The 8899-nt window shown below is 38.7% G+C and overlaps 1 non-coding gene across 1 annotated transcript; it reads right to left on the reverse strand.

Moving 5' to 3' along the window:
* Positions 1 to 3639: 3639 nt before the first annotated feature.
* On the reverse strand, positions 3640 to 3712 carry TRNAC-ACA (transfer RNA cysteine (anticodon ACA)). Its single transcript has one exon. It is a non-coding gene; the product is annotated as a tRNA-Cys (tRNA).
* Positions 3713 to 8899: the final 5187 nt, after the last annotated feature.

The raw sequence follows: 8899 nt of genomic DNA on the forward strand, positions 1-8899 counted from the left end.
ATAAGATCAAGTTCCAAACCCACTATAAGACATTTTAAGATGTAGCACTGTTCTCATTTATCCATATTGTTCTCTCATTATTTTCCTGTTTTCCATATCAACATCATATAAACACACACATACCACATGCACACACACACGCACACACATCTCCCCCAACATACAGACATACACTTCTCTTTCTTCCCAGGCTATGCTGCTGCTGCTGCTAAGTCACTTCAGTCGTGTCCAACTTTGTGTGACCCCATAGATGGCAGCCCTCCAGGCTCCCCCATCCCTGGGATTCTCTAGGCAAGAATGCTGGAGTGGGTTGCCATTTCCTTCTCCAATGCATGAAAGTGAAAAGTCAAAGTGAAGTCACTCAGTCATGTCTGACTCTTTGCAACCCCATGGACTGCAGCCTACCAGGCTCCTCCATCCATGGGATTTTCCAGGCAAGAGTACTGGAGTGGGGTGCCATTGCCTTCTCCAGTCCATAGCCCCACTCCAGTTCCACCTTTGATCAGTTTAACCCAAGTTGAATTCTCCACATGCCTAGGTTATATGTGATCTGTGTGATTTTATGTGATATGATGCTGTTCTTTAATTGCTTCAGATTTCTCTAGCAAGATTCTAAGCCCATGGGTCTTGCCATCTGCCTATTTACCACCCCCACAAAGTACCCTAGCAGGCCCTTCTGTCCATGGGATTCTCCAGGCAAGAATACTGGAGTGGGTTGCCATTTCCTTCTCCAGGGGATCTTCCTGACACAGGAATCAAACCTGGGTCTCCTGCGTTGCAGGCAGATTCTTTACCGACCGAGCTATGAGGGAAGCCCTACTATTAAGGGATAAGTGAATGCTTAAAAAGTGAAGTGAAAGTCACTCAGTCATGTCTGACTCTTTGCTACCTCATGAACTATACAGTCCATGGAATTCTCCAGGCCCGAATACTGGAGTGGGTAGCTGTTCCCTTCTCCAGGGGATCTTCTCAACCCAAGGATTGAACCCAGATCTCCCATGTTGCAGGTGGCTTCTTTACCAGCTGAGCTACAAGGGAAGTCCCCAAAGTAGAAATATTATTTGCATACAAGGACAGAAGAGCAAAAATAGTTTTAGAAATGTTTAAATTAAAAATATATTTTTGCCTTGTCCCAGTTGAGATATTAACCTAAATATTATTCCTAAAACAGGGAGAGAGAAAGAGAATCTGTAATCAAAATCTAGATAATCCTGCCCTCTCCTTTATTAATAAATATGCTACTAATGCTACTTTTTAATGGCAAAGGAACTTTAAAGTTTTCTTTAGCGGTGACAAATTTTGAACTATCATGTTTTCTCACTTGATTTCCTTGTGATGAATTTCAAACAAATGTCCTACATAATCAGAAAGGCTATGTGAATTGTATTTATAATAGCTCTGCAAGGTTAACATTAATATACTAAGCAATATTGAAGCTATATGTTTAAATTTTTAAACACATTTTTATATTGGAACATTCTTCACATTGGACAATAGTTTAGAGGTAGGCACATTGTGTTAATCAAGGATATCTCAATCCATTCTTCAGTAAGGACTTAGACTTCAATATATCACATCATGACTTCAAAAATAGCATCATTTAGAAATCGGTTTGGAGAAGGAAATGGCAACCCACTCCAGTACTCTTGCCTGGAAAATACTATGGACAGAAGAGCCTGGTAGGCTATGATCCATGGGGCTGCAAAGAGTTGGACATGACTGAGTGGCTTCACTTTCTTTCTTTCTAGAAATCAATTAGGCTATATTGTAGTAAAGTACACAGATGCATTTTTATATCACTTAGAACAATTTCAAGACTGCGAGTCTTATCAAGTATAAATAAATATTGTTTTAATATCAGCATCAGTTTAGTTCAGCTCCTCAGAAATGTCTAACTTTTTGCGATCCCATGGACTGCAGCACGCCAAGCTTCCCTGTCCATCACCAACTCCCGGAGTTTACTCAAACTCATGTCCATTGAGTCGGTGATGCCATCCAACCATCTCATCCTCTGTCGTCCCCTTCTCCTCCTGCCCTCAATCTTTCCCAGCATCAGGGTCTTTTGCATGAGTAAGTTCTTCGCATCAGATGGCCAAAGTATTGGAGTTTCAGCTTCAGCATCAATCCATCCAATGAATATTCGGTCTTATTTCCTTTAGGATGGACTGGTTGGATCTCCTTGCAGTCCAAGGGACTCTCAAGAGTCTTCTCCAACACCACAGTTCAAAAGCATAAATTCTTCTGTGCTCAGCTTTCTTTATAGTCCAACTCTCACATCCATACCTGACTAGTGGAAAAACCATAGCTTTCTAGATGGACCTTTTTGGCAAAGTAATGTCTTTGCTTTTTAATATGCTGTCTAGGTTGGTTATAACTTTTCTTCCAAGGAGCAAGCATCTTTTAATTTCATTTAATTTTTCCAATAATTAAAATAAATTATAAAATATATTCTAGAGTAACCCAGTTTTTACCAGATGTTTCAAATCCATGTTTGAAAAACCCCCTTGAAATGCCATTAAAAATATAACCCTATAATTTTATATTCCATTTTTTATGTGCTTAGGATATTAATCTTCTAATAGCAACTGAATTTTTAATGTATATTCAAGTACACTTTAGAATAATTTTGTTTCATTTCAGATATAAACTTAAAAACAACATAAATGATGTTGGGTTTTGTATATGTGGGTACTCATTATTTTATTAAATTATTGTTATCATGATCATAGTTATTTTAAATCAAAATAAATGGGAACAATTTGGGTGTCAGTTGGATGTAAGAGTGAGTCTTGAAACTTCATTAATTTGTTAGAGAAATGAGCACTCTGGGTATTAATCAGTGATAAATAAAACTGGATGGTTGGATTTCTTGATTTTATAACTATTTAAAAGAAAAGGGGAAGTGGACATATTCCTGTAAACCCATTCCTATAGCTAATACTTTTTTAAAAAACTAAAACTTTCAGTTCAAAGGCTCTCCTGAGAGTTAAGTAATTGTAAGGATCAGGGACAAATAATTACAAGCCTCTATTTTATTAACCCAGAAAAACTACAAGTAATAACTTTCTCTATTCAGCTAACTAAACTTGGCTTGTGGTTTATTTCTGAAGGAGAGATCGTTAAAAAAGATTGTTTAATGATTGTAAATTAATGTTCAAGAGAATTCAGTTATTCATTCAACAAATATTTATGCACCATCTATTATGTTCCCCTTTATACATGGAACAAATCAACAAAGCAAATGTTTCATCCCATCAAAAAGGATTGAATTCTGGGTAACAAGTTCAGGAAAAGATCAGTTATATCATAAAACTGCACTTCACAGGTGTCAGACATTGGTGGAGGAATGAGATTATTAGCTTCTAAGCTTATAGTAGTTGCCAATAGGTGATTATATGGTTTTGTGCAGTGATTCAGTAAATCACTGGCCAGCTCCCCAGGCCTCCTGATAAAGTCATGTTTCACCAACACAGCAACAGTATTCATCAACCAGGGCTGTATGATTTGGTATTTTCTATATGCTCAGTTGTCTCCAGCTCTTTGCGACCCCATGGACTGTAGCCTACCAGGCTCCTCTGTCCATGGGATTTTCCAAGCAATAGTACTGGAGTGGATTGCCATTTTCTTCTCCAGCAGATCTTCCTGAGCCAGGGATTGAACCTGGGTCTCCTGCATTGTAGACAGACGCTTTTACCATCTGAGCCACCCAGGAAGTCCATACTTAGTAGGAAGGAAATGAATTATTATTGATTTGATTAACATTTGCTTTTAAATTGCAAGGGAAAGTGTCAAATATGAAGGACAGCACGGATTTCTTTTTTTACTTAGAAATATGTACCTGAAACTACCTTTTTCATAACTTCAGGCAGTGCTGGACAAGCTTAGCAGAACAGGCTAGAATGAATTCACAGAAAATAGTATTATGATAAAAAGTATGTATCTGGGAGAACTGAGAGCCACACGCTAGCAGCTTCAGTCCTATCTGGTAGTCAAGTAAGTTTTACTTTTTGAAACTTGAAAAAGCCAGCTCTAAAGTAAGTGTATTGGAGAAGGAAATGGCAACCCACTCCAGTGTTCTTGCCTGGAGAATCCCAGGGACAGGGGAGCCAGGTGGGCTGCAGTCTATGGGGTTGCACAGAGTCGGACATGACTGAAGCGACTTAGCAGTAGCAGCAGCAAAGTAAGTGTAAGATGAGGGAGAAACTGGATTCTTTGGAAAGAGAAATTTACATCACCTATTACTTCTCTGGGCTTCCCAGGTGGTGCAGTGGTAATGAGTCCACCTGCCAATACAGGAGACACAGGTTCAACCTCTGGCTCAGGAAGATCCCCTGGAGTAGGAAATAGCAACCCACTTGAGTATTCTTGCCTGGAAAATTCCATGGCCAGAAGAGCCTGGTGGGCTACAGTCCATGGGGTCACAAATAGTCAGACATGACTGAGCGACTGAGCACATATTCACATTATTTCTCTAGGGCCAGCTCTATTTCTCCCACTCCACAATTCACCTGCCATCCTTCATAAAATGGCTTAAGGCTAATACCAGCCTGACTCCATCATGTCAATGTCAAACACATCAGCAACAATAGGAAATGCTTTTTGGGGTCAAGAGATTCTAATAATTGTTTTGAGTGATCACGACCAATATAGAAATTTCTCTATTGAATCTGCTTTTTTAAAAATGCATGCTTCTATTTTGTACAAATTAGTATTGTTTTCACTTTGAATTTCTACACTATTGCAAAACTTTTAGTGAGCATTATTTTTTATAAATTCAGATACAATTACAGTGCATTCACTTCAAAAGAATGCAAATGAAAAATACAATATCCTATTTCTCTTTCCTCATCATCAATGTACAGACTTGAAATTGCTAGGTGTTTCCTCTTTCTAAGGGATATGCCATAAAATTAAGATTTTCAGGGTTATTGTGGTATAAGGGATTTAAACAAATTCACGTGTCAATGGACACTGAAGGGCAAATCAGAGGCCCCAAAACCAAGGCTGCCCACTCCACATCGCCCTCAGGATCCCAATGACTCAGTTTCATGAACCAACCCAAGTAATAGGGAAAACACAAAACAAAGGTTGTGATTCCTGCTGATGAAATAAATGGCATTGTTGGATGAATAATACAAACAGCTGTTTTAGGTCTATAAAAATAAAAAAAAGCATTTCTAAGGTATAAATGTCACAACAGGGATGAGTTAATGGGAAAATGGAGTCTGAAAGGCTCTGAGGAGGATGGACATAATTGTGTCTAAGTTTATAAAGCTGATGAATATTCCTAGGCAATAATATCACAACAGATTGAATTCTTATTGTAGCATATTACATTGTTTCAATGAAATAGAAGAACTTACAAATCTTTGGATAGAATGAAATTTCAGGGGAGCAGAAAGTATTTCATTGGCAATCTTAAAAGCATTCTCAAAAGAAATTTATATCTTTTAGTTTCTATGTTATCAACTAACAGCAAGTCACTGGTTTGTTTATTAGCATAGAAAAAAAATATTCAGTGGAAAAAATGTTTAGTTAGCTTATTCATAGGTATTATGTAGACAGAAATATGTATGCATTATTCATATTTTTTATTTTCAGTAAAAATTTATTATACTGGTATATTTTAGAAATAACAAGGATTTCTGTCTTTCTAACTATTGTAATATGACAAAAAGAAGGCCTGAATTCAATTCTATTTCAATGCTGCTGATAAACTACTGAGTGAACTAGCTAATGTCATCAATCTTTCTTGATTTTTGTCTCATCATTCTTAAAAGAACCTCTGAGACAAACTCTTTCTACTCTGACACTTAGATTCTTCCACTGTTCAAACTATGCATTTTTATTCTAAGACAATCATGGGACAAAATTTTAATTCATATACACTGCATTATATCTCTCAAACAGATTAAAGAATAATGGATTCATATAATAACAAAATATCCTACTTCCGTAAGCACCCAAATGCTCTAAAAGAAATTAAGGAAATTCTAAATGTGTGGAAAATATCTGCTCTACACACATAAAGAAAGAAACTTAAAACAATTCTATACACTGAAAGTTATATTAACTATAAAACAATTGAGAAAATATCTTTGATATTAGAAAAATATATATATCATTTTGATACTTTAAAGGAGATAGCTGTGAGAATGACTGAAATAACACATTAGGTGGAGGGGACATGAGACACATCCAGATTCAGACCCTATGGGTATTTGGGAAGTAGAAACTAGGTATTATTTTATTTATAATTCCAGGAACGAAATAGTGGCAGAAACCAGCAGAGCACCATGAAAGCTCAAGAGAACTTCCATGGGTACATGCTCAGTCACTTCAGTCGTGTCCAACTCTGAGACTGAGACCCTATGGACTGTAGCCTGCCAAGCTCCTCTGTCCATGGGATTCTCCAGGCAAGAATACTGAAGTGGGTTGCCATGCCCTCTTCTAGGAGATCTTCCCAACCCAGGGATCAAACTCATGTCTCCTGCATCTCCTGCACTGCAGACAGATTCTTTACTGCTGAGCCAAGGGGGAAGCCCCAGGAAAATTTAGGTAGCTTAAAAATAATTGCAGCTTTACAAGGTACTTGTGAATCTGAACTTGCTTTTTATTTCTTTTACTTAACTTTCAGCTGACCCCTCAAAGTATCAGCTAGACACTCTCCTATCATACTCAGCACAGTCCTGGCACTTATCACAACCATTCAGAATCCCCCAATAAATGCTAGCATTCTCTAGTCTCTTTCACTCACAATTTAATCCTTAAAACCCAGCAAAGAACCCAGCACAATGTTTATTTGTTGAATGAATAAATAAATGGATGCATGAATAACTGCAGATTTCCTCTGTGTTTCAAGTTCAAACAATCTCATTGCTCACCTGAATCACTGCAGAAGCTTTCTAACTAGATGGACTATGTTCAATGTTTCAGCCACCCTTCCAGACCATTCTCTGTACACTAACCAAACTGAGTTTTCTAAAACTAAACTTGATAATGTCTATGCCCTATATAAAACTGCTCAGTGGCTTCCCAATGCTCTTAGGATAGTCTAAACTCTTTGATGTGTTTTACAAAGCCACTTTTAATCTGGACCATGCATACCTCGATCACCTAATCTATTCTCAGTCCTTGTTTACACACCATTCTCCAGCTGTACTGAATGTTTCCTGTTACCATGAACAAGTCATTCCCTCTCTCTACTCAGAATTTTTATACTTGCTTTATCCTGGACCACTGGCTTCCAACCACCCATTTCCCTTGGTTAAGAAATTTCTCCTTGAGTTTGTTTTCTAGAAAACGAACTCATGTTTGCCAGGGGCAAGGGATAGTTAAGGACTTTGGGAAAGTCATGTACCTGCTGTAATATTTAAAACAGATAGCCAACAAGGACCTATTATATAGCACATGGAACTCCACTCAATGTTATGTACCAGTCTGGATGGGAGAGGGGATTGGGGGAGAATGGACACAGGGAAAAGTATGGCTGAGTCACTTCACTGTTCACCTGAATCTATCACATTGTTAACCAGCTATACCCCAATACAAAATGTTTTTGGTGTTAAAAAATTAAAATAAAGAATTATTAAATCCAAGAAAAAAAAGACATTTCTCCTTCCAGGAAGCTATCCCTGATCTCTCACATCTGGAAAAGGTGCATATCATAAGTGGTTTCCCTGCCATGGAAATCCTCAGCACATCATACTTTAATTATCTCTATCACCATCTTCCCCTCTTGACTGTAAGATCTGTGGATACAAGTATTGCACCCGTCTAATTCACCACTGACTTCCACAATTGCTACTACACTGCTGGTCATCCAGCAGGTCCTTAGAATATATTGGACCTAACTCTTTTCCATAAGCCCAGAATAGTTTATCAAGTTCAGCCCAGAATAGTTCATTAATAGTTTATCATTGTTATGTTAGATAGCATGAAAACCTGCACCTGAAAGAAGCAAATGAGTTCAGTTCAGTTCAGTTCACTCTCTCAGTCATGTCTGACTCTTTGCGGCCCCATGAATCACAACACGCCAGGCCTCCCTGTCCATCACCAACTCCCGGAGGTCACTCAGACTCACATCCATTGAGTCAGTGATGCCATCCAGCCATCTCATCCTCTGTCGTCCCCTTCTCCTCCTGCCCTCAATCCCTCCTAGCATCAGAGTCTTTTCCAATGAGTCAACTCTTCGCATGAGGTGGCCAAAGTACTGGAGTTTCAGCTTCAGCATCGTTCCTTCCAAAGAAATCCCAGGGCTGATCTCCTTCAGAATGGACTGGTTGGATCTCCTTGCAGTCCAAGGGCCACTCAAGAGTCTTCTCCAACACCACATTTCAAAAGCATCAATTCTTCAACGCTCAGCCTTCTTCACAGTCCAATTCTCACATCCCATACATATCCACTGGAAAAACCATAGCCTTGACTAGATGGACCTTTTTGGCAAAGTAATGTCCCTGCTTTTCAATATTCTATCTAGGTTGGTCATAACTTTTCTTCCAAGGAGTAAGCGTCTTTTAATTCCATGGCTGTAGTCACCATCTGCAGTGATTTTGGAGCCCCCCCAGAAATAAAGTCTGACACTGGTTCCACTGTTTCCCCATCTATGCCCCATGAAGTGATGGGACCAGATGCCATGATCTTCGTTTTCTGAATGTTGAGCTTTAAGCCACTTTTTCCACTCTCCACTATCACTTTCATTTAGTTCCTCTTCGCTTTCTGCCATAAGGGTGGTGTCATCTGCATATTTGAGGTTATTGATATTTCTCTCAGCAATCTTGATTCCAGCATGTGCTTCTTCCAGCCCAGCGTTTCTCATGATGTATTCTGCATATAAGTTAAATAAGCAGGGTGACAATATACAGCCCTGTCGTACTCCTTTTCCTACTTGGAACCAGTC

The sequence above is a fragment of the Capricornis sumatraensis genome, chromosome 5 (assembly GCF_032405125.1).
Source record: "Capricornis sumatraensis isolate serow.1 chromosome 5, serow.2, whole genome shotgun sequence".
Classification (NCBI taxonomy): domain Eukaryota; kingdom Metazoa; phylum Chordata; class Mammalia; order Artiodactyla; family Bovidae; genus Capricornis; species Capricornis sumatraensis.